Genomic DNA, 24,998 nt, shown 5'->3' with positions numbered 1-24,998 from the left:
TTCAGCCTACACCTTTATACCCTGCCAATATGTGTTAGACTGTTCTGGAGAGCTCTCTGCACTGTGTGCACCTCAGGTCCTGTTTAGTATGGCCCTCTGTTTCTATGGATCTGGTGCTTAGTGCCTGTTCTTATGCTGCTATAATTAATGTCTCAATGTTAGGTCCAGCCCTTTTCAGCCTGTGGTAAGATTTCCCAATGTCAGCCACCTCATTATCTTATTGATGGTACATATCTGTTGATGGTAGGATCTTCTCTTCCCTAGCACTTCTGCTATTCTCCCCATATTGAACCAAGCTAACCCAACCTGGAGAAATGAATATACCTCCCAGAAACTGAACCATTATGTTATCCTATAGGGAATTCTGTACTCTAACAACAGAATTGTGTTGGGTAAAAAACAAGTTATGGAAGACTGAATTATCTGAGGTGTCAGAGAAAATATATTGACAGTCTGGCTTTGCTACTGAGTATTATTTTAAAAAAAACTCTGTATTATACTCTGTACATCAAGTATCAGCATCATAATGTGATCATAGAAGGTGTACTGTTAATTGCTGTGTAAGCTATAAAGCAGTAGCTATTGTGGTGACCTCAAAGTCATAGTTCTGTGACTCCAGTATAAATCTGCCGATGTTGACATGGCTGATGGCAGGAAACAAGAATGCCTCATTCTCTCTGCTACATTGCTTAGCAAAATGTATTAGACCTTGTCATTTAATGGTAGCACAACAAAGACACCCTGAACTATATAATCCATTCAATTTAAGACAAAAAAATATATCTTAGAATGATAAAAAAAACCCATCTTTACAGTTCTGAAAAGCTACTCCCAAGATTCCCCAAATACATTCAGATGTGCACATCTTACATAATCAAATAATATTTAGCCCAGTAGTCACTTCTGTATTTTGACATAATGTAAAATTGTGTAAAGCCTCTTAAATATAAATTTCTCTAAAGAGAGATCCAACTTAAAAGTAAGGAGAAATTTTCTGGCAGGGAGAACAATCAATGGAATGGTTTGCCTCCTGCAGTTGTAGATGCTCCATCCCTGAAGGTTTTGAAAAATATACTTTGACCAGGATGATATACAGTCTCCTTGAGCAAGAGGTTGGACTAGCAGACCTCTGAGATGCCTTCCAGCCAAATTGATCTGTGTTCTCTGCAGGTTTCATTTCAAATACTGCTGTTTTAAGACTGCAAAGTCTACCTGTCTGTCTGAGCAAGAGCTCCCTAAAACTGTGAAATGCTTATGACTTGCTTATTAATATAGACCATGCTCATTTCCCATCAGTTATACACTGGGAGTTAAATACATATAGTAAATATTTTATAAGTGAGCTTGCATGAATATTTATTGGCTTGCTAGGTCAAACTACAGCAACCTTCTCAAACTTGATGTCTTTGAAATGTGTTGAGCTGTAATTCCTATAATCCCCAATTAACAAAAGCAGCAATATCTGCATTCTCAAATACCCAACTACATAGCTCCAGGTAGTTGATTTTGGCTGATCTCAAAAGGCTATGGTAAGACTTGCTCGTTTAGCATTTCAGTGGGAAACTAACAGCAAATTCCCAGCTGTAGGCTGAACTAGTGGGGGGGTGACATTCGGGGGGGGGGGGAGAAACAGCAATAAGCCACTTCCACTCTATTGCAAAATACAATGGTACAACTATGTCAACAGAAATCAAGACTCAAAGAATCATTTAGAGCAGTGGTTCTCAACCTGTGGTTCGGTACCCCTTTGGGGATCGAACGACCCTTTCACAAGGGTTGCCTAAGACCATTGGAAAACACATATTTTTGAAAAAATACAGAAAACATAAAATAATCTTATGGTTGGAGGTCACCACAACATGAGGAACTATATTAAAGGGTTGCGGCATTAGGAAGATTGAGACCCACTGATCTAGAGCCAGGGGTTTCAAACTAGCGGCCCGTGGACAGGATGCATCACGTGCAGGTCATGCCCACCTGGCTCTGCAAAAGCAAAAAACATCGTGATACGTCACATGTCACCACGTGACACGATCAAGTTTGATATCCATGATCTAGATATTATAGGAAGTTTATACTAGACATGAAGACAATAATATTGGGTTATTTCATTTTGGGTATGATGCCAAGGAATAAGAATTGGTATCCAGGAGCTGCAACATGGGGCCATAGAATCAGGGCAGCACCTCTGAGTGCCGCTAGACACTAAGGATGGGAGACTGACTGAAAGAACAGCAGGAGAAATTACTGCTTATATACTCTTACTTTCTATTGGAATCACTATTGGAGGACTAGACTAAATGGTCTAATCCATCATGGATTTTCTTAAAGTGTTATATTCTTAATATTGGCACTGTATATAAGGATTTGAGATATGCTTTATGAGTCAGTCTTTGCTTTTGGGGGGGGGAGGAGTCCCAAATGTTAAGTATTTAAATTGCATATTTCTCTTTGTTCATACAGAGACAGAATCGAGCAACAAAACGTTCAACAATTATTATTTCTGCCCTAGGAACCACAGTTCCAGGTTTCCCACTCTTTATGATATATAATCAGAGCTGCTAATTCATGTTGCTGCAGGCATGTCCAAATGTCTACATGAAAGAATACTCCGGTCTCAGCCACATTCCCAGAAACGTTTTCATTTACAAACCTGGAATTCAACTGAGGTTAACTCCCTATAAGAGTTTCACGACTTGGCAAATATCTATTTCTTAAATTATTTTTTCCAAATCATGCATGCCATTTCAACTTCTCACTTTAGAGGAATAAATAGATATGCTCTTTATTTTAATAAAGGCAAGTCAGAACTATTTCAATAATTAGCATCTTGCAACTTGCTTTGATTTCTAACTTGGCATGTTCCAGGTATATTGGACTAAACAGCTGAATAATTGTGCTTACTGGCTGTGCTTCCTGGGATTTATTTATTTATTTATTATTTGTTTATTTATTATTTATTTATGTATTTATGCTATTCGATTACCCCAGAGACTGTGCAACCTAATCTACCAACACAGAGTACAGGTTTTTTTAAAATGACAAAGCCAAATCAATACAATATTACCTAACTGATATATTATATAAGCACGTGTAGGATCTTGCTGTTTCTGTCAAAGTGATAAAACTCTACCACTTTTGTATAAGCATATGACATCATGACACACATACAAAACAGGTGGAACTTGCACTGAGTTGGCATAACATAACACAGCTGTCATCATTCTGTCCAAACTACATCCCTTGCCAACACCTGTGGAGGTTCAGTTCATCTGTTAAGTCATACGTTCATTTATGCCTTAGAAATGGGCCATATGCTATGTTAGCTTAGATATTAAAAAGCATGCAGCTCAGGTTGTGACCCTGGACTGGCGACAGATAACAGAAACCAGACAGCTGTCCTTCCTTCAGAGTGTGAATGGAATGGTGTGAAAGGATGCGGATGCAATAAACACTACTGTTTATTGAACGTGTTGATAATATCTAATAGAATGGAATCCTGGTAGAGTAAAAAGCCATTGGGAGGTCAATTCTAATAGTTTATCTACACTTCTGCTGTTTAGGGTCACATTGTAAATCACAGAGAGATTTACAAGGTTTTATTTATCTTGTTTATAAATCTTAACAAAGCACTTGTCTATAATTTGTACCCTTGTTTCCGCTGAGGAGGGGAGTTCCTGACACTTCCTTGGCACTTCAGTACTACAGTTCTTTCTCAGCTTCAGCAACTTTTAGCTGTGTGGGTAACTCACAGAACTCTGAAAAACACTGTTTCAGTGCATTCCAATATGCACGTGAAAAATTAGAATATCGTGCAAAAGTTCATTTATTTCAGTAATGAAACTTAAAAGGTGAAACTAATATATGAGATAGCCTCATTACATACAAAGCAAGATAGTTTAAGCTGTGATTTGTCATAATTGTGATAATTATGGCTTACATCTCAAATCCACAATCTCAGAAAATTAGAATATTACATGCAATCAATAAAACAAGGATTGTACATAGAACAATATCGCACCTCTGAAAAGTATAAGTATGCATATGTACCCAGTACTTGGTTTAGGCCCCTTTTGCAGCAATTACTGCCTCAATGTGGAGTGGCATGGAAGCCATCAGACTGTGGCAATGCTGAGGTGTTATGGAAGACCAGGATGCTTCAATAGCGCCCTTCAGCTGTTCTGCATTGTTCAGTCTCATGTCTCTCATCTTTCTCTTGGCAACGCCCCATAGATTCTCTATTGGGTTCAGGTCAAGCGAGTTTGCTGGCCAACCAAGCACAGTAATTCCACGGTCATTGAACCAGGTTTTGGTGTTTCTGGCAGTGTGGGCAGGTGTCAAGTCCTGCTGGAAAATGAAGTCAGCATCCCCATAAATCTCGTCTGCAGAAGGAAGCATGAACTGCTCCAAAATCTCCTGGTAGACGGCTGCGTTGACCCTAGACTTAATGAAGCACAGTGGACCAACATCAGCAGATGACATGGTTCCCCAAATCAACACAGACTGTGGAAACGTCACACTGGACTTCAAGCATTTTGCAGTGTGCCTCTCCATTCCTCCTCCATACTCTGGGTCCTTGGTTTCCAAATGAGATGCAAAAGTTGCTCTCATCAGAAAAGAGAACTTTGGACGACTGAGCAACAGACCAGGTCAGTTTTTCTTTAGCCCAGGTAAGACGCTTCTGGCGTTGATTGTTGTTCAGGAGCAACTTCACAAGAGGAATATGATATTTGAAGCCCATGTCCAGGATCCATCTGTGTGTGGTGACTCTTGATGCACTGACTCCAGCCTCAGTCCACTCCTTGTGAAAGTCCCCAACACTTTTGAATGGCCTTTTCCTGACAATCTTCTCCAGGCTGCGGTCATCCCTGCTGCTTGTGCACCTTTTTCTTCTACACTTTTCCCTTCCCCATAACTTTCTAATAATGTGATACAGCACTTTGGGAACATCCAACTTCTTTTGCAATTACCTTTTGAGGCTTTCCCTCCTTATGGAGGGTGTCAATGGTGGTTTTCTGCACAACTGTCAGATCAGCAGTCTTTCCCATGATTGTGATTCCCACTGAACCAGACTGAGAGACCATTTAAAAGCTCAGGAACCCTTTGCAGGTGTTATGGCTTAATTAGCTGATTAGAGTGGGACACTTTGAGCCTAGAATATTGCACCTTTTCACAATATTCTAATTTTCTGAGATTGTGGATTTGGGATTTTCATGAGCTGTAAACCATAATCATCACAATTATGACAAATCATGGCTTGAACTATCTTCCTTTGCATGTAATGAGTCTATCTCATATATTAGTTTCACCTTTTAAGTTGCATTACTGAAATAAATGAACTTTTGCACGATATTCTAATTTTTTGACTTTCACCTGTAGTATACTTTGCTGCATCTATTGCCAATTGCTTTTTAAAAAATATTTAAGTGAGGATTTTCTCACCACACAGCATTGACTTAATGAACCACAGGCTAAGAGCAGATTAGTCTTCAATGTCTGGTAAATGTTCTCTCAAAGAGCAATGTTTTGCCATTCTGTGAAAGCTTGTCAGGAAGAAAATGATCCAGATGTTCTGGGGCAGACTGTTCCACAGAAGTGGGGGGCAGAGGGGAGGGCATTACTAAGAAATCTTAACAACAGGGTCTCTACAGATGCATTGAATGTGGGAACCTCAGCAAGCCCTTCTGTCTCTGATCGCTCAGGATGGGCAGATTTGATTTGGAATGGGCAGACTCAAAAGCATCCAGGTTCTGACTTTAAAGATGGCAACCAATATTCTGAATTGCACACAGAAGCTAACTGGTAGCCACTGGTAGCCACTATATCTACTCCTACTGGAATAGAAGTGATACATGGGTTAACTGTGGTGCATCCATAATTACTTGGGCTGCCGTACTTGAACCAGCTAAAACTTATAAATAGTGAATTACAGTAGTGGAATGGTGAGTTGAGAAAGACACATTCAATGCCTCCTGATCCAAAAAAAGGACGCAACTGGCGTAAGTATGAGGATTGGAAAAAGCTCAGAAACTGATTATGAACTTTTATACCAATGTATTAATCTAACGACTTCTTCATTTTCACATTCCATTTTACAGTCACTTATATACTGGATATTTGCTATAAGAAAAGAAATAAAACAAAATAAAAAAGAAAACACAACTCATCAATCACAACCCCACCTGACATTTCCATCCTCCATACACCCCATCTTCCCCCTCCAACTTTCCTTTCCTCCCTCTAACACTCCCCTCCTACTTCCCTTTCCCCTCAAACCTTCCTTCTCCCCTTGCTCCCAGCACGCCCTCCTTACATTCCCCTTACTCCTTCCTTACTCCTCCCTCTTCTTTCCCTCTACCTCTCCCCTTGGTGTATTCCTTTATTCAACTGTTGTTTATTAATATAATATGATAAAAAATAAAATAAACCAAGGAAAAAAAAATATAAAGAAAGAAAAGGAAAAAAAAAAAAAGAACAACCGTATACAAGTGCATTCTTTTTCTTATTGAGACTATATTAACACCCACCCACCCACCCCCCATGAATCCCCATCCCTAATCCTCCCGACTTCCCAGGGCCCACACCTGGCACTGCCCTCTGTCTAAAGTATCTTATGGTCGTATGGATTAAAAATAAAAGTAATATATATAAAAAAATAGATAGAAGAAAATACAAATTATATAAAGGAAAAACAAAGAAAAAAAAGAAAAGAAAAAAAAGAAAAAAGAACTCTTTGTATTAAGCTCAGCCCCCCATCTTTATTTATGTTTAAATAGTGTAAATCATTCTATATGTATTTTATTCTCGTCTCTTGCTTCTTTGTTATTTACCCCATCCTCCTATAGACTCTCCAGTTCATCTTCCTTAACCTTATATTCAGATAAACATTTATACAAATTTGTGTAGACATCAGTATACAATCTAGCTCAAAATAATCTCACCAAACTTTCCCTTCTAGTAAAGTTTAAGCAGCGTGGATCATTCCACATATTCAAATATTACTTTACAGAAGAATCAGTTTGCATTCTATCTTAAAATGATCTCATCAAACTTTCCCTTCTAATAGGATTTAAACAGCGTAAATCATTCCGCATGCATTTTACCCTCGTCCCTTGCTTCTCTAATGTTTACCACTATTTCCCATAGTCCCTCCAAATAATCTTTCTTAACCTTATTTTCAAACAGTAATTCACACAAAAGTCAAAATTTATACAAATTTGTGCAGACATCAGTTTACAATCTAGCTCAAAATAATCTCACCAAACTTTCCCTTCTAGTAAAATTTAAGCAGCGTGGATCAAATATTACTTTACACAAAAATCAGTTTGCATTCTATCTTAAAATGATCCCATCAAGCTTTCCCTTCTAATAGGATTTAAACAACGTAAATCATTCCGCATGCATTTTACCCTCATCCCTTGCTTCTCTGATATTTACCACTATCAAATTTATGCAGACATTAGTTTACAATCTAGCTCAAAATAATCTCACCAAGCTTTCCCTTCTAATAAAAATTAAGTAGCATGGATCATTCCACATATTCAAATAATACTTTAAACAAGAATCAGTTTACCTTCTATTTTAAAATAATCTCATCAAACTTCCCCTTCTAACAGGATTTAAACAGCGTAAATCATTCTGCATGCATTTTACAAATATACATTCAGCAACACCCCACCAATATCCGATTCCGCTTTTTCTACCGGAGAGAGGTCGCAAACCCCCATTCAATCCACAACTTTGACGAATATTTTAGAATGTCTAAATCCTCGATCTCCGCTTTTCTGCTTCTCCGAGAGAGGGAGAGCTACCCCCTCCATCTTGCAGCCATGTGGTCTGCTGCTTGCCTTCTCCTTCGGCTTGACTTTCCTCTTTTCCAAGTGAATCAGGAAGTCCCGCCTTCAAAGTCTTGTAATAGAAATCTCGAGCCTCCGAAACAGAATTGAGACGAAGTCTTTGATTCTCAAATGTGACCGTAATGCCGGCTGGGGCCTCCCATTTATATTGAATCTGATGATTTCTAAGCTCTTTAGTTAAGAAAGTATAGTCTCTTCTTGCTTTTAACATCTGGGATGGTATTTCTTTGAAGACAATCAAATCCTGGCCATCAACTCGCAACCTGTTATTGTAAAACTTTTGCATGATCACGTTTCTGGATTCTTTTGTGGAGAAATATATAATTATGTCCCTCGGGAGCTGTCGCTGTTCCGCTACCAACGAATTCTGGCGATAAATTTTCCGAATCTGCCAATCAAAATTAAGTCCCGGGCTTCCCACCGCATGGCTGAAGGCTTCAACAAAGGTCTGTTTCAGATTCTCTCGCTCCTTTTCGCGGAATCCTCTGACTCTTATTGCAAATGCCTTCTTGTTAAAGTTTATCATAACGAGCTGTTCTTGAGTATCTCTAATTTTTTGTTGTAATGTTTGGATATTAGTAGTCAAATTAGAATTAGCCTCCTCCAAGCTTTCCAATTTATTCTCCATTTCAGCGGTATAATCTGTCAGGGCAGACACGGCTACAAACGTATTCGCCTTCATTTGGGCAATCTTAGACTTTAAATTACCATATAGCTCCAATACAAATTCTTTAATTTCTTGTTTAAAGGCATTGAGCATTTGAAAGAAAAATTCCTGTGTTAAGAATTCTCCAGTAGAGGGCGTAGGAGACAAGGGCAGCGATTTCATAGTAGATTCTTTAAATTCATTCGTAGATTCTTTAAGCATATTCGTAGAGAGACGCTTCGATTTTGACCTGGGTGCCATTATAAATAAACAAATAAACAGCGCTCTCGCTCCCCTCTGTTTCCAAAAAAAAATTATTTTGTTAAGGAGCGGTCTGCAGGAAGGTAAAGCCGGCTAAATACATCCCCTATCAGTCACCAACGGAGAGAAATCGCCATTTTGAAGTCCGTTTAAACAAAGAAGCCTCTAGGACAAATGAGGCTGGTGTTTAAGATAGTAATAAAAGCATAAATCTCACAGGGGTGGGACCCGCCCGTATTAATCCTAGCTTCAAACAACTTTGCTTTGTCCTGGGTGGGGGGGGGTCGCCTGTCTAGGGCTGCAAAAAAAAGCAGCTGAGAAGAACTGGCTGGAGATAAAGGCTCCGCTTACGCTGGATCTAATCTCCGTCCACAGCCAAAAAAAAGAAAAAGGCTGTGAATTACGAATAGACCCTAGCCACAGAGCTACTCCCTGCCCCTTTCTAGCCAAAAAGGGGTGATATCTATGATCTTATTTAGATATACAAACCAGATCTCTGAGAGGAGCTCTGTTGAGCCCTCTTCGGCGACAGGCTCCGCCCCCAGGAAGAAATCTAACGACTTCTTAACATAGCCAATTCCCATTCATTTCATTTACCAATGCAAATATTTTTAGCCTTTTGGCCTAATTAACCAAACTGAATGAAAACGCACCAAAAAAAACCTTGCTCATTTAATAAAGCTAGTGATAATGATTGCTTAAAATAGAAAACTGTTCTCAAAGTAGAGTTCTTCAAGCACTTCCTCTATCTACTGTCAGATGTGAGTGCATTCCTTCCTATGTGTGAGGAGTTAATTTTGCTGTACTAGCAGGAGCACATCACCTGAATGAATAGATTGGGAAAGAAATTGTTCCATATGCAGTTCTTGCAGTTCAGTTCTCGGGCAATTACTCTGGATGCAAGAGATTAAATAAATGAATAAAATACTCTTTCTATACTCATTTCAAAAATGCCTATCTTTCCAAGATACAAGTATTAGCAACCTCCTGTTCACATCCTCATGTATGCTCAGATAGGATAGCAGAGAACTGACTGAGAGAGGACAGGGACATGTTAATTTTTCAACATAAACCATGCTAATTAGCCATATTGATTATTCCGGAACAGTATGATTTAGTTTAGTTTTTTTTTTAGTGTATTGAACACTTATAGGCCGCCCTTTTCCCTGAGGGGACTCAGGGCGGCTTACAATAATGAGGGAAGGGAGTGCAAGACAAGACATAAAAGAAAATGTGAGTAAAAAAAATAATTAACCATAAAAGCACAACATTCACTCAGCATTCGGGCGGGGAAAGAGTAAAGTCCTATCCCCAGGCCTGACGGGATAGCCAGATCTTGAGGGCCGTGCGGAAGGCCTGGACGGTGGTGAGGGTACGGATCTCCATGGGGAGATTGTTCCATAGCGTCGGAGCTGCAACTGAGAAGGCTCTCCTCCGCGTAGTGGTGAGGGTACGGATCTCCACGGGGAGATTGTTCCATAGCGTCGGAGCTGCAACTGAGAAGGCTCTCCTCCGCGTAGTCGCCAGTCGGCACTGACTGGCGGATGGGATTCGGAGGAGGCCTACCCTGTGTGATCTGATGGGACGCAGGGAGGTAATTGGCAGAAGGCGGTCTCTCAAATAGCCAGATCCACTACCATGGAGCGCTTTGTGGATGGTAAGTAGGACCTTGAAGTGCACCCGGCGATCAACAGGTAGCCAGCGCAGCTCACGGAGGATCGGTGTTATGTGGGCGAACCGCGGTGCGCCCACGATCACTTGCGCGGCGCATTCAGAAACAATCAAATCTCCACTGCTTGATCCACAAATCAGTTATCTACAGGAGTCAGTGCATTCGTCAATATGACAAAAGAAGCACAGCACCACTGTGATACAGGCTCTGCCATTTTTTTTGTAACGTGTGTAATGTTAATGATGGGGCAGGGCTTATGTTATAAAGTACAACACTATTCTCATCAATTGTGCACCATCACCCCTGTATCCATGCCATTACCACTATTCCACAGTGGATCAAGAAACCAATAAAATGGTATTTATTAGATTGGTGGGGGGAATCCATTATTCCCAAAAGGTTGTTAAATCCAAATTTATATTATTGTAAATGATTTATGTAGTGCTATACTTTAAGAAAACAAGAAGGTATTTAGAAAGTTAAGAAACAAAAATAATTAAAGAAAGAAAAAGTAGTAAAGTCAAATTAGATATAATACTTAGAAATGCAGAAGAGCCCTGGTGGCACAGTGGTTAGAATGCAGTACTGCAAGGCTAACTTACTGCTCACTTCAAGAGTTTGATCCTGACTGGCTCAAGGTTGATTCATCCTTCCATCGTTCCGAGGTCAGTAAAATGAAAACCTAGGTTGTTGGGGGCAATATGCTGACTCTGCAAACCACTTAGAGAGGGCTGGAAAGCACTGTGAAGCGGTATATAAGTCTAAGTGCTATTGCATGAATATGTATACCTACAGATGACTCTTCTAATGCATATATTGATGAAAATTCTCACTTATCTAGGTAGAGTTCTAGAAACTACTTGGACAAGCAGTGACATGTTTCAAACAAGCTGAGGGGAAGAGAGGGGAGGGGAGTGGGAGAAGTTAAATTATTATTACTCAAGTTCCAGACTTCTAGTGTAATGTATATATCACCTCAAACACAAGAGCAAAACTAAACTAAATGCATCTTGGATACTAAATGTTACCAACACTGGGTTAAATAAACAACCTGCTTTGATATTCCAAATCAACACAGATGAATGTTAGCTGATACATAGTCTTTAACTGTAACATTTACACCTCACAGGAAATATCATTTGCACAGCAGAAAATGTATTTGTGGACAAAGCATTCTATCATAAGAGAGGCTTCAAGTCATAAGTGTTAGCTGCCATATGACCAAAGGAACAATGAAATATGTGTATGCTCTCAGCAACTTGTGATACAGAATCCTGTCTAGCAGAAAAAATCCTTTATTTTGCTGAAACCAGAACACAATTCTGAATTTTGCCAGTGATAATGGAAGGTACTATGTTTACTGGAAATCTTTGTATTTTGAATGCATCATCTGGTAGCAACGTGGTTTACAAAAAAAACCACCCTCCTGTAATATAAAAATGCAACAATAAAAGAACAGACGCAATATAAAATTGGCATACATCCATCCCTTTCAAATCACAAAGAAAAGTTAACAAAGAAACACGGCTTATGAGCCATTATAAAAAGCAGACATCATGAAGCAGACAGTATCTCCTCTCCATATGATAATCTCTCCACTGACCACTATCAGCAAAAATTCTGCTTAATAACTATCATTAGATTTCTTTTTTGTTAAGTCAATTGAAATTTAATTAAAACTATTCAGGAAGAAGTAGGGTTTGCCTAATCCTATCCTACATCATTAATTCCGGGCAACCTGCATGCAAGTAACTATCATTGGTTTATACCGTTTTTCAAAATCTGTAACAAAAAATTATATCAGTGATTTTTTAAATGGGAATATGAATTAATGAGCAGCTTCCAAAGCAATTATCTTAACTGCTAAGTCTAGCATTCTTTTAATTATCAGGCATTTATGGTGGAATGTGATAGAAACCCAGTCAAAGGTTTATGCAAACATACATTGTTTGAATGAGGAAGAAGAAAGAAATTTTTTCCTCTGCCAATATCCTAATTATATTACAGACTAGTAAGAATATCAGTGATAATGAAGTTAGTCTACTTTTATTCTTTTCAGCATGTCAATCCTTTTTTAATTAAATTTCAAGGAATATTGTCTACAAAAACTTTTTTTTTAATAATGTTTCCTTCAAGGATCTTCAAACTCATGTTGGTTGCAGATCAGATTGGGACATATTAGAAGTATATTTTATAAACAAATATCTTATTTTATATCCCCTTTACCATAAAATTCTTATTAAGTTTTTGGAGTTTGGAGTTTTATTTCATTTGTATGCCGCCCTTTTCCCTAAGGGGACTCAGGGCGGCTCACAACTCAAAAAGGGAAGGGGGGGGATACAAACAGTTTAACAAAAACACAAAACTATACATAGTTAAAAAGCACAACAATCATACCATTCGAGATAGGGGCAGCGAATCTTTAGCCCCAGGCCTGTCGGAATAGCCAGGATTTAAGGGCTATGCGGAAGGCCTGGAGGGTGGTGAGGGTACGGATCTCCACGGGGAGTTCGTTCCAGAGGGTCGGAGCAGCCACAGAGAAGGGTCTCCTCCGGGTAGTCGCCAGTCGACACTGGCCGGCGGATGGAATTCGGAGGAGGCCTAGCCTGTGGGATCTAATTGGTCTAGTGGAGGTAATTGGCAGTAGGCGGTCTCTCAGGTACCCAGGTCCAATACCATGAAGGGCTTTATAAGTGACGACTAGCGCCTTGAAGCGTATCTGGAGACCAATAGGCAGCCAGTGCAGCTCATGGAGGATAGGTGTTACGTGGGTGAACCGAGGTGCACCCACAATCGCTCGCGCGGCTGCATTCTGGACAAGCTGAAGTCGCCGAATACTCTTCAAGGGCTGCCCCATGTAGAGCACGTTGCAGTAGTCCAGTCTGGAGGTCACAAGGGCACGAGTGACTGTTGTGAGAGCCTCCCGGTTCAGGTAGGGACGCAACTGGTGCACCAGGCGAACCTGGGCAAATGCCCCCCTGGTCACAGCTGACAAGTGGTGTTCAAAAGTCAGCTGTGGGTCCAGGAGGACTCCCAAGTTGCGGACCCTGTCTGAGGGGCGTACTGTTTGACCCCCCAGCCTGAGAGATGGAACACTTGGCCAATTAGTAGGAGGGAAGCACAGCAGCCACTCGGTCTTATCTGGATTGAGTACAAGCTTGTTAACCCCCATCCAGTCCCTAACGGCTTCGAGACCCCGGTTCATCACGTCAATCGCTTCATTGAGTTGGCACGGGGCGGACAGATACAGCTGCGTATCGTCCGCATACTGGTGGTATTTTATCCCGTGCCGTCGAATGATCTCACCCAGCGGTTTCATGTAGATATTAAATAGGAGGGGGGACAGGACCGAACCCTGCGGCACCCCACACGTTAGGGGCCTAGGGGTCGATCTCTGCCCTCTGACCAACACCGACTGCGACCTGTCCGAGAGGTAAGAGGAGAACCACCGTAGAACAGTGCCTCCCACCCCCACCTCCCACAGTCGTCGCAGAAGGATACCATGGTCGATGGTATCGAAAGCCGCAGAGAGGTCAAGGAACACTAGGATGGAGGCATGACCTCCATCCCTGGCTCTCCAGAGATAATCGATCAATGCGACCAAAGCGGTTTCCGTGCTGTAGCCAGGCCTAAAACCCGACTGGAAGGGATCTAGATAATCGGTTTCCTCCAAGGACCACTGGAGCTGAAAGGCTACCATCTTCTCAACAACCTTCCCCACAAAGGGGAGGTTGGAGACTGGACGATAGTTGTTTAGGACGGCTGGATCCAAAGATGGCTTCTTCAGGAGGGGTCTCACCACCGCCGCCTTTAGTGTGGGAGGAAAGACCCCTTCCCGAAGGGAGGCGGCAACAACTGCCTGGATCCAGCCCCGTGTCACCTCCCTGCTATTAGCAACCAGCCAGGAGGGGCACGGGTCCAGTACACATGTGGAGGAACTTACAGCTCCCATGGCCTTGTCCACGTCCTCAGGGGTAACAGCTTGAAAATCAATCCAGTGATGTCCTACCAGATTATCCCCTGGTGCCTCAGCTGGTTCTGCGGAATTGGAGTCCAGGTCCGCCCGAAGCCGAGCAACTTTATCCGCGAGGAATTGGACGTAGTCCTCAGCTCTGCCTTGCAAAGGATCGCTCGTATCCCTCCTATTTAGGAGGGAACGGGTTATCCTGTACAAGGCAGCTGGGCGCGACTCAGCGGAAGCAATCAGAGAGGCAATGTATGTTCTTTTTGTCATCCTAATTGCCTGGATGTAAGCTCTGATGCTGGATGTTAGAAGTGCTCGGTCTGACTCGGACTTACTGGATCTCCATCGTTGCTCTAGGCGTCTCTTTCGGCGCTTCATCTCCCGGAGTTCCTCAGTAAATCAAGGGGCCCTCGGGATCCACTGCCTCAGATTGGCCGTAAAGGCGCAATCCGGTTAAGAGCCTCTGTCGCTGCTGAGTTCCAAGCAGCAACCAGAGTCTCCGCTGGACTGCGGACGAGGGTATCAGGAATAACTCCAAGCTCCGTCTGAAAGCCCAACGGGTCCATAAGTTGCCTGGGGTGGAACCACTTAATCGGTTCCTCCTCCCTACAGTGGGGGTTTGGTCTCCGAAAGTCAAGCCTCAGTAGGTAGTGGTCCGACCATGACAGGGGTAAGATCTCGCTACCCCTCAGACCAAGATCACAACTCCACTGCTCCGAGAGAAATACGAGGTCGAGCATGTGACCCGCCGAGTGAGTTGGGCCCCGGATTACTTGGGTCAAGCCCATGGCTGTCATGGAAGCCATGAACTCCTGCGCTCCATCAGAGTGTTCGCCGAGCAAAGGCAAGTTGAAATCCCCCAGAACCATAAGCCTGGGAAACTCAATTGCCAGCTCGGCTACCGACTCGAGGAGCGAGGGGAGGGCTGCCGCAACGCTGTTGGGAGGCAGGTATGTTAACAGCAGGCCCACTTGACCCTTGAGGTCCAACTTCACCAGCAGGGACTCACACCCGACAAGCTCCGGAGCAGGGATCCTACGAGGTACTAGAGACTCTCAGATAACAATGGCCACACTCCCACCCCTTCCCTAGCGTCGCGGCTGATGAAGCACCTGAAAACCCTCTGGGCACATCTCTACGAGGGGGACTCCTCCCTCCGGGCCCAGCCAGGTTTCAGTAATACATGCCAGGTCTGCCCTCTTGTCTAAAATTAAGTCCCGAACGAGGGGAGCCTTATGAACTACAGATCTGGCATTTAGCGACAGCAGCCTGAGACCAGAGTCCTGATTACTCGCGCCATCTGGCCTTGGAGTGGGACTCATAGGGCCAGAAGGGGGGATCTCTGTGACGTAGCGAGCCCTCCTTCCCCGGTAATGGCCCGCCCTAAAGTCCCCGCCATATCTGCCCCTCCCTGTTAAGACCGTAATGCTCCGGCCCACTCCCGTGTCCGTGGTCCCTCTACCCACCCCGATAGCCCCCGCGTTTCCCAACAGGTCCATCGAATCAATCATCCTCCCACACAAACACGGCCACTCATCCATACATTCCCCACATAGGTCAGTTAAAACACAAAAAATACAACAATAATGAATTTTAAAAGTGGGTACAGTCATCAATCAGACATACCATTCACACCACATTCCTAAGTGCGCACTCCTCCGGTAAGGCTGAAAAGGTCCCAAGAGTCTAAGGTGGTTGTGGGGGGCGAAGAGGTCTTCCTATGCACAATGGGCATCCCCGTTTGTCCAAAAAGCCAAGGCACTATTGTAGATGAAATTAAGTAAATGCCATTCGAGATGGTAATGATATGCCCAGGGCGGTTGCAGTTAGTAATAGTCAATGCAGCTGGGGCTGAAATAGCACGTCCAGAAGCCCTCGGACTGTAATTAGGCAAGACGTGGTGTTTAAAAACACAACTGTAGAATGACCAGATGGCCAGCAAGAGAAGCAGACAAAAGTTCCACAATGTTGATGACAAACTATAGAGAGAACTCTCCCAGTCCACCAGGGGAAGAAGTCTAAATAAGCAAAGTTCAGAAGAGAACGAGGGCAATGATTGTACAAAGGTTGAGCCACCGGGAGAGGGTGGGGGAGGGCGTCCAAAACGGCTCTGGCAGTGGCAGTTGCAGCCAACCGCCCAGTTTGTCCAGTCTCTCCGGGCGCCCAGATTGTTTTTTCCCCCTCTGGAGCAAAGGCAGTCCAAATTAATCCCCAAAGGTTCTGCAAACCGGGCGGGTGTTAACGAACAATGTTGCAGGCAACCGATGATGAAACGGAGCGCCGCCATCAGGGGGGGAGGCGGCCTGGGGAAACTGAAACGGCGGCAGCAAAACCAGCCGTCCAGTCCAACCACTCTGCCGTTGGAACCCTAACCCTAACCCTAACCCTAACCCTAGCCCTGACCCTGACCCTAACCCTAATCCAACCCTAACCCTAATCAAACCCTGACCCTAACTCTAACCCTAACCCTACCCCGACCCTAATCCTGACCCTAACCCTAACCCTAGCCCTAACCCTAACCCCAACCGTAACCCTACCCCCAACCCTAGCCCTGACCCTAACTCTAACCTCTATCAGTCCCTCCCACAGGCCGAGTGCACCATCAGGTGCACCATTAAGAATAGATGACAGACAAAACAACTAAGTTAAGACAAAAGCAGTGATAAATTAAACCTCACGTTTAAAACCCATGGCAAACAACCACCAAGCATTTGGCTCTGGGAGGGCATGTGAGTATAATATTGTGGTAACAGCACCATAAACAAGGAGCCACCAAGACCATTCCCACCAACAATGACAGGACAAGCCATTAGTATATAAAATGGAAGTTTGTCCACTTCTTAGCTGAGGGAATTAGCATTGTCCAAAGATACTTCCATGGTCATGTGGCCAGCATGACTATACGCCGAGGCATATGGAACACTATTACCTTCCCACCAAAGTAATACCTATTTATCTACTTGCATTTGCATGCTTTCAAACTCCTAGGTTAGCAAGAGCATATGGTATTTAGGTCTAGAACTGCCAACTTCCCAATTGACAAGCCCAAAATCTTATCAAAACCCTTCTCAGTCACAGAACTCACTGCTTGCTGTGAGTTATGAGCTAACTATATTTTATCATTGTATCCCATGTGATAGGTACGTGTGGATAAAAAGTTAACCCACAATAGAGTCGAAAGAGTGAGTAAATAAATAATTATGATTACCAAGATGGAGAAGACCCATTCCTGATGACTTCCACTACAGAAGACTTTAGAAGGTTTCTTAGGCCTTTTCTGTTTCTTTCTTTATATCAAAAGTGATGTTTCTCAATGCCTTGATTGTTAAGCGAGCAATTGTTGCATGGTACAGAATGAATGAATAAAGGGCCTGGGCAGCCAGTGCTATTGTAGTGCAATGGACAGGAGGTATTGGCAGTGGAGAGAGACATGAAATGTAATATTAATTCCAAAATAAAGGTTTACCAATATTTTTATGATTTGGAATGATTTATGATTCTGCTCCTATGAAAATCATGGAAAAGCACGGTTACAGATTTCTTTAGCTGAAAGAACTGTTCATATATCAGGAACTGTTCAAGATATTAAGCACAAAAATCTTTAAAAGCTCCAGGGAGAAGATTTAGAACCTGAACTCAATGAATCTCATCAGAAATCTCTGGGGCATAGCATTTCCTTTAAATTTATTTCAGCAAGTTATCAAGAACTGATGAAGATAATCCATCGTTGGTACTACATTGTATATTCTTTCTACACCACGTTAGTGTGGTTTTAAGCAAACTATTACTATTATCATATTCAGTGGCAATACTCAATCATTCTTTACGGTCCAGTTGATAAATGTACATGCTACCAGAACTCTAGATCACATAGTAGTCTTGCACACTGAATAATATTTGTGGTTACTTGTGCTATTTTGCAGGACGTTTACATGGATGCGACAGTAGTGTGTTCCAGATCCCGTCACAACCCGTATGTTGTGATGAGGTCAAGCATCCTCAGTGGGCACGTGCGCTGCTCACTCATGTGCACGCCACCGCCCAACAACACTCAGCTGCTCGGCGGAAGTCACACAAGCTCTGCACGCACGTGTATAATTGGCCCATTTGCCTCAAAAAGCAATAAGGAACATGGGCGGGTAGGTGGACCAAATGGCCCACCGTTCCGGTATGGTAGCTGCTGATTCCAGCTACCACCAGTACACCTGTACTGGGCCATACCACCCAGAACCCACCACTGGGATGCAACATCACAAATCAATTCAGTTTCTTCTTAACTGGAAAAAAATATTTTTAATCCAGGTTTTATTGCAAAACTTGGAAAAAATTAAGTATGTCTTTTATTGGATCAGTTGTATTCAAAAGTGGGGAAATTGCTTTAGTTGAAAGAGGAACACAGAAGTGGGTGACTTTCTTAGCAATCAGAGTCACAATTCAATCCCCTAACTAACTGGAGAGGCATAGATGACTTACCTGGATCAGCAAGGAGGAGGCCCATATGCTTTGGGTTTATATTGTAGTGTTTTAGGCATTAAGAACTAGAAGCTTCCATTTTTTTTTAAAAAAAAGGTTAAAACTCAAAATTTAATAACAATATCTTTCAATTTCAGGACCGCAATTTCAAGCAAGATAGGTGATAGAATGGATGTTTTAATGACAGAAATGGAAGTTTTTCTCCCAGAATTCTTATTTCCATGTTACTGTTCGTTATTCCATGCTACTATTAGTCATTTTGAACTGAATTTCAGGGGTAAAATTTTAATGTAGAAGTCTGCATTAGAGACCAGTTACATGCAACCTGTAGCTGCCTATCCCTGAACGAACACAACAAAAAAACTCTAAAACTGAAGTATTTATTCACATTGATTTTAAGTAATGGGGATGTTGTCCTACATGATTTGTCCATCATCTGAAAAAATGGACTAAAAAACAGTGAATATGAATGTTAAAATATCTTTAAGATCTCAATTCCATATATAATCACAGAGACAAACATTCACAGACAACCAAGGGTTTTATTTCATCAGTGTCTGTTTTACTTTATAGCTGTATTGTGCTTCATGTATGCTTCTTGAGCAAAAAAAGTGAATTAAAATAATATATCATTTAAATCTATTTTATTTTAAATCAGTGGTTCCCAACGTGGAGCCCATGTCCCACAGGGGGGCAATTTGCTTTTTAATGGGGGCAATTTGAACCTTGTTTAAACCAAGTTAATAGCCTTTTAGACTTCCTCCGGGTGAGGAGAGTTCACTTTTTGAGTAAAGTAAGAATTATATGTTACTTTATAACATATAAAAGGGTGGGGGGGCATCAGGATTTTAGAGATGCTTAGGTGGGGCATGGCCAAAAAACGGTTGGGAACCACTGTTTTAAATGGACTTCAGCTCCAGGATTTCCAACTCCAGAATCCCTGCTGAGAATTCTGGGTGACAGAGTAAAGAAGGTTATTGCTGTAAGTTTGGTCTAAATCCTGCTCCTCTTTTCTACAACAAAGGAAACAGCATTTTTCTCCACCCAATATGTTTTTGTCTCTTAGAACTGATACTTGCATTTTTAAAGCACATGGTGAAGTTTTAGTTTTTTAACATATGGTGGAGTACAAATAAGTTGAATATATTTGCCTTACATAGTCTTACAAATTCAGCATTCTACTAAAAATCAAACCAAAGAAATTGTTAATGGAAACCGGATATTTCAGCTTGACAAAGGACTTTCTAAACAATTCTTTCATTAAAAAAAATGCAAACCAAACAATATTATTTATCAGTCTTCATCATTAAGGGTCTTTCATTCTTGCTATTTATGGAATAAAGTAGATATTTATGTAATTTTAAAACAGAATAATTATTCTGATTTCTTTTTTGATATTGCAAAATTAAAAGCCACCCAGTATTTTTTGTACTTGAGTGGCTATAATACATTTTATGGTTCTTCACACAGTCAGACAGATGTTTAGACAGGGTTTGATATTTTTATCACCTATCGAAATATTCCCAAAGACTTGTGGTAGACAGATGTTGTTTGATGGCATTAAAAAGTATTATCACACGTTGTAAGCTGTTCCAAGTAATTTTGATGACTTTGTCAATGCCAATGATGTTAATAATAGATACAAATTCTTTTGATTTGTATATTTATATCTTAAAAGGGCAAGCAGAATCGGAGATACATGCCATTGGCTATTAATCAAACAATCAGTATCATATTTTTCCCCATCGCCAGTAAGGACAATATAAGTTATTACCTAGACAGCAAACTGATGAGAATGAAGAAGGCTATCACTATCTTTGCTAGATGTTATGTTGCCATTGCTGTGTTATAATCTACTGAGGAAGGTCCAAGAGTAATGAAGCTATATAAAATCAATATAATGCCAAAAAAATATTACTCTTTGTAGAATGTTCATCAGTGTTTCAAAAGGGCTTTAAGGGCTCAGTGATAAGAGTCTCTATTCTGCATCCAAAACACCAGGTTTAATTTGGCTGTACAGGTAAGAATGGAAGAGCCTCTAACTAGTATTCTTGAAGAAATGATCCTATAAGTGTATATATAACATTGAATTGGATATAGCTAAAATGTAAAACTGATGTATAGCAACATATGCAAATTGCAGTCACCTATTTTGCAATGTTGCTTTTTTACCACAATAAAATTTTTGCAAAGTACCCATATTCTTCTTTCACTTTTCATCCAAGAAGCTTCTTCAGTTCTAGAAATGAAAAAGTTTCTTGGATGAGAAGTAACATTTTCAAAGAAAAATATCGGGAAAGTCGAGTTGTCTTTTTGAAAAAGCACCTTTGGGACAACCATGACTGGATGACTGAGAATCTCTATAGACATTTACCCAAATTCCTCTAATCAGGCTATTTAATCCAGACTTCACCAATGTGATGACCTCCAAATACACTGGATAGTAACCAACAGCATCCCAATCATGCATAGTCTCTCACTGCCCATACTACTGGGAAATTATATAGATTGCACAATGGGAAACAATGACATAATCTGAAAAGGGGACTTCAAAAGCAGCTAGCATTTTGCCCTATATGAAGGAAATCATCATGGTTCTTGTTTATTGCTTTTGAAAATATTTGTTCCACTTGGCTACAGGGTCTGCACTACCTGGATCAAATGGTAAAATTATCCATGCATGATACAACAAGGGATTTGTTCTTCCACAGGTTTGCCACAGAGCTTGAAAATGGTTTGGAGCTGAGAGATTGTAATAGTCCAAGGTCACCCAATTGGCTTCTGTGTCTAACTGAAAATTAGAAGTTCAATTTCCTTACCCTTAAATCAGTGCCTTAATCACTACATCAATCTGGCTCTGGAGTCCACAGTTCAACAAAGAGTGAATAAGGAAACACATTCTGAAAGCCTATTGCCTATTTGCCCAAGCAATCTCAAAGCAAGCATAATTGGATATATATCATTATGAAAAATACAGATCCACTGCAATGCTTGCCCCATATTAAGAGAGTCCTTACTAGATGGATGAAAAGGATGTGATAAATCTCAGGAACAAACATTTGTCTAGGGTCCAAAGATAAATATAAAGCTCAGAAGGATATAATTTTAAGATAATAAAATATGTCAGGTATAAAATATACATATATACAAATTAAAGAAGTCTATCATTAAGACACAGTTTAGACGCAATTTTCTTTGTTTCTCTAGATGTTATTTTTACCCTCACGGCTCTCTGATTTCTGCAGAAAATTAGATTGCTGGATATTCATTCTGTTGCAACTTAAAAGATAATCAATGTCACTTAACAATACTAATTTGATTCTGCTGCTTTCAGAACTAAGTAAGATTTTTAAATAGTCTTGCTATTTCCAAGATAGCAAAAGTGTATATATTGGCAATTTCACTAAAATGAAGTCGAATTTAATCTTCTGGCAGTCAAGATGGAAAAGAGTCCAGGCCCAAATAGCAACAGGAGTTAAAGTAACAGGAGTTGTTTCCTTGAGACAAGATCTAATGGCTCCATTTAACTTCAGAAGAGAGATTTAAAGAAACCTTGAGAATTGCCAATTTCCATCTTGAATGGGGCTCTTTAACATCTGTACACCATCAGAGAAGGCTGCAAAAAACTGTCACCTCTTGAACTTCTCTCTGACATGCAGCTGATTAAAGGTAATTTAGACTCCTCTGGATAATTATCTGACAGCACTTTTGAGGCAAAGAAACAAAGTTGGAGAAGCTTCTAACAGTTGAGCATTAATCAATCTAAATAAAACTATCCACTTGGTGTAACACTTAAGACTACAATGCCTGAACTAAGGACTTATTTTTTTTAACCAAATAACTCCTTGGTGACTGGTTAACAAGATTCTAGGCATTACTTGGGCTAACATTCAGTTTCCCTGCAAACACCATCTCAAGACAGGCAGGATGTGGGTGAAGCTAGGTAGATCCAGTTGACAAATCAAAATCTAGTGAATGTACTGGCAAGTTTTAAAATCTGATCCAGTGCCAAAAAGAAAAAAAAATATCAGAAAAGAAACTGATATGCACACTCCAGTATTACCTTTGTATTTCTCCAGCCATGCAATGTGCACATAATTGCCTGTTTGCAAATGGAGGCACAAAGAGGAAACTCACTATATAAAGCCACAATTAGCATTTGCTGCTAAGGTTTGTAAAAACATAGCATTGCTTTTGTACTAAACAACTTGATCCTTGACCTTTGGGGGTAAAGTGGGGGATAAGGAAATAGAGCAAATTATCTAAGTCAAGTGGAAACTTGGCAAAATAGAGGACTAATATGTTTTGTTAACAAATCTCAGTGAAGCATTTGCCATTAAAACAAATATTAATAAATTAAGTTCTAAACTTGTAAAATATATGCGCCAAACTAAACTTCCTTAATTCCCATGTCATTATTGGAATCAAATTAATTTTTCCAATGCTTAAAAGACTGAGCTTTGGCATTAGCCTAGGTCTTAAGTATTTAATCCAATGACAACCAGTTAAAAAGCAATAATCAATATATGATGTTCAAAGCAACGAAGATAGAGATAGAAAAAAAAGTCTGCCCCAATTTTTTTGAGATCAAGATGGCAAAATAAAGTTGGAGACGAGACAGCATTTATGTGTAATTTCATGACTTCCCTTAGCACTCATTATCATCTGCAAAGTATCATGTAGAATATATTTTATTTTATTTAGGCAGCATCTAATTCCAGAACAATTCTAGGCAGAGACAGACAGACAAGCAGGCAGGCAGGCAGGCAGGCAGGCAGACATACTTCATATAACAATTAACAACTATTTCACAAATATTGTACCAGGAATTTAAAGACAATGAGTACAAAACAAACCATGTGATCTATTGTTTTGGCCAGAAAGAACTTCCTGTCTGCCCCTTTTCCTATGTGAGCAACCTTCTCGGCACAACCAATGTCCTGTCAGACCTCTGTAGCTGGTCCCAGCTTCCTTCTGCAATGACCTGCCCAGCATGGCTGACTTCCTGTCTGCCTTCTGCAGCCGGCCCTCTCTTCCTATCACAATGCATCAAGTACCAAACAAACGACGAGTACTAGGACATTGTGTCACAATACCAAATTCGTCAAGTTTTGAAGTAGTTGAGTACCTAAGTACCACTATATTTAGGCATTGCATTAGAAAAGACATAATGGTATATCAAGGATTTCTTGATTAAAAACAATATATTATGTATTGGCATTTAAGAGTGTGTGTGTATTATAAATTATCTAAATATGCAGAGGAAAGAAACTTAGGATAACAATTAAACAGAAAGGGCAAAATATTTAAGAACATTACAGAAATCAAGGGAAAAAGATGCAAAGATGGATATGATAAAAGACAAAGATCTAGTGGAGGAAGTAGATATGCATCAGGGCAAAAGGGCATGAATATACAGAAAACTGTACAAAAAAGATTCAAAAATCAATATGTATGTGTCGCTAAATTAGAACCAGACATTCTAGAAAGTTGGTTAAATGCGACAGAACTTCAAAAGTACCAGATGATGCTGTTAATGTTACTTGCAGTTTTTAAGCAGGAAAACAAAACAGTGCCCAAAGGCTTGAAAAGATCAGTTTATAGACCAGTAACAAAAAGTGCAATTTTAAAGAGTGTTTAAACTACTGAACAACTGCACTTAATTCATATCTTGTAAAATAATATTAAATACATAATTTAATTCAAACAGACCATTGTAAGATAACACAGAACCATAAAATGTACAACTTTCCTGGCAATCAATTCCTAGCATGGATACAGTGTAAAATGTTATTAACTTTATGTGTTGTCATGACATTATAGACTGAGAAGAATACTGTAAACAGACATAGGTTTGAGGTGAACAATCTGGAAACCTTTCACGTAATTTTGAATGTCTATAGAATGACAGAGAGTATCTTAAATAAACTCAAGTTTATTTTTATATCCCTCTTAGGGATATCTCTGCCCTCATCAGAGCCTTCCTCAAACTCCAGGACTGGCCCATGTTCCTCCCTAACCTTCTCATGGTCCAATCTACTGCCAGCTCTGCTGGCCACTGGCAGACCACAACACACTCAAAATAGCTAAAGGAAGGATATCACACATGCAAGAGTAAAGGTCTTT

General features: G+C 40.7%; 1 protein-coding gene across 1 annotated transcript in view; it reads right to left on the bottom strand.

Moving 5' to 3' along the window:
- KIF26B (kinesin family member 26B) overlaps window positions 1-24,998 on the bottom strand; it is a 330,120-nt gene that overhangs the window by 158,069 nt on the left and 147,053 nt on the right. The gene's annotated exons all lie outside the window — the stretch shown is intronic.

The sequence above is a fragment of the Thamnophis elegans genome, chromosome 4 (assembly GCF_009769535.1).
Source record: "Thamnophis elegans isolate rThaEle1 chromosome 4, rThaEle1.pri, whole genome shotgun sequence".
NCBI lineage: Eukaryota > Metazoa > Chordata > Lepidosauria > Squamata > Colubridae > Thamnophis > Thamnophis elegans.
This window is presented reverse-complemented; position numbering and strand designations above follow the sequence as displayed.